Below are 2,480 nucleotides of genomic sequence, written 5' to 3'. Positions count from 1 at the left end.
TTTGAAGGTCACCATGGTTAACAATGGGAAAGAATTAACAATGATTTTTCACGCAGTCCACCCGTCCTTTAACATGTCAAGTAGGACTGCCATTCTAAACCCAAGTCAGCTGGAGCATAATGATCTCCAGCCTTGTGTGCTCAGTCAACATTCTCACTGAGTTAATCAAGATGATTACTGAACATGATCTCAGCAGGTCCTTTTATGACACAGCAATGAAATGCCAGTGGAAGGGACACTGGGTTCTTTTGGGCATTAAGTTAATTTTCATGGCAAAGAAGCTGCGGACTACTGCATTTCATCTGATCACTCTTCATACAGCATTCTGGAGTATATGCAAATTGTGCTAATTATAAAAAAGTTAAGCAGCAAACTTTTCCAAAGGTCCAAATATTTATAGTAATTCTCGCAAAATATTCGGCCACGACCTGGCTAGACAAAGTAGCAGAACCATAGGCCAAGATTGATTAAACAAATGGACCAGAAGTTAACTTCAGGCCAGGTGCGTGCGCCCAATGAATACCATCTATAGACAACCCGCATTCTGAGACGTGCTCTCAAGGACCTGTGCATGCACCACTGGCTGATCTAGCTTGAAAAAAAATAAGACTTTAATAACGCTATTTGAGCAAAAGTAACATATGACAGTTGTCAGATTTCTATTATGAAGTTCATCGTAAGCTTCAGTGAACGGTTTGAGAACTTGATGTTTCCCCCATTCAAAGAGAGTTAGTTGCCCACTTGCATGCCCAAGACACGCTTCAGAAGACGGCCACCCGAGTCGACATGAGTCGCACACATGCCCTTGCTTAAGACTTGGATGCTGTTAGCTAAGACATTAAATTGATTCAACATACAGATCTTAAAATAAGTCAACGTTAAACCATACGTGTTTAACCTTTTTCCTCCATTTAGCATTAAATATTTTCAAATCAGTTTCAATTGAAATGAAAATTATTTTCATGTGTCATGTGCCAGTGGGAGCACATAGACATTGTTCAATCATGCTTTAATAGTAAAGGGTATGCTAATATAGAAACATGCGTTGTCTCATTTCCGATATTTCTACAAATTATAGCTTGGTTTTCCAGATAATCGTCTCAAAGCGTTCTTTTGTTGACAGGTTCTCAGGACAAAAGGTCTCCATTTTATCAAGAAATAAAACGACTTCGTTCACATTGTATTACAACATCAAGTAAATTTTATTGCTGCTTGAATGTTAAAACACCCCAAACTGCACTCGTCACAAGCTCTACATGCAGGTGTTTTCAGTGACTTTCAAGGAGTTGAACCATGGCTGGCATCCAGACCGTTATTTTGCACTGAATGACCTTGAAGAAAAAAAAAGAAAAACTGAAAATCGAGAAATGTAGACAATAATATTGTAAAGTAGAGTGTATCACCTGTGCAACATGGCATTCTTCGGAACGGCACACCATGGTCTTAACGCCACCCTTTTTGCAGTTGGTTATGTCCATCTTCACAGTGAAGATGTATTTCATGCCAGCAGCAACCTGGAGTGTCAATCAGAAATGTGTTCAGACATAGTTGGGCCAACCCGGAGTTTAAAAACTGGGGCTCTGGGCCTTAAAGTTCTTCTTTAATTTAAGTTAGGGGCCAGTCACCACTGTTAAAGGTCATGCTGGAGAGAAAGCACCGTCTCACCTTTTCAAGGTTAGGTTAGAATATTTATTGAACAGGTGTAGCAAGTCACACAAACAATCCTTTACTCGCTTACTGTATATAAGATTTATGTAGCATAAATATCTTTCAAGTTGAGGCAAACAGTTCTGTTGTTCTCTTTGTACAACTGGGAACAATTTTATGGTTCTGAGATTTCACAATTCTGAACAAATCTTTACGTCATCATTATTCAGTCATGACAGCGTTTTAGGAGAAACTTTATCACTGGGTTTGATTCAGCGACGTTCCCAGTTTAAACGATTACAAACCGAATCAACGTATGAAGTACTTATACTTGTTGTTGAACCTTGATGACTTTGGAAACTTTACGCACAAAACACATCGTTGCTTTGGCCTGTTGTAATGGTCCACTGCGAAGCGTAACGCCTTCTGAACATCTTTATCGTTAATGTCTGCAGCTACAAGGCCTCCAGGAATCCCAGCGCTCTCCACGACCAAAGTCACGGCCAAAAACAACACAATCACCTTAAGATCCATGCTTGAATGGATTACTTGACTCAACAGCCTTGATTTCTACAAGTAACTTCTAACATTTCTCCGTGTACGTTTTGATAGTTTGTTTTTTCATTTGAAACACAAAACAAAATAATAACGAGAAAACCACCTGTTTTTCGTTTGTCGTTTCAAACCAAAAACAAAGAAACGGTAAAAACAGAGCCGTTCTCCCGTTTTTGGTTCTGAATCCAAAAACGAAAAAAATGACAAAAACCAAAATCAAATAACGGTCGATTTGGTTTTTTTGAAATTCCTTTTTCCATTTTTTTCGTTTTGAAGAT

At 38.8% G+C, this 2,480-nt stretch overlaps 1 pseudogene; it reads right to left on the bottom strand.

The window, feature by feature from the left end:
- Positions 1 to 1,268: 1,268 nt before the first annotated feature.
- On the bottom strand, positions 1,269 to 2,197 carry LOC109051950 (annotated as a pseudogene).
- Positions 2,198 to 2,480: the final 283 nt, after the last annotated feature.

The sequence above is a fragment of the Cyprinus carpio genome, unplaced genomic scaffold (assembly GCF_018340385.1).
Source record: "Cyprinus carpio isolate SPL01 unplaced genomic scaffold, ASM1834038v1 S000001064, whole genome shotgun sequence".
NCBI classification, from domain to species: Eukaryota; Metazoa; Chordata; class Actinopteri; order Cypriniformes; family Cyprinidae; genus Cyprinus; species Cyprinus carpio.
Note: the sequence above shows the minus strand (reverse complement) of the source record. Positions and strands in the feature narration are given on the sequence as shown.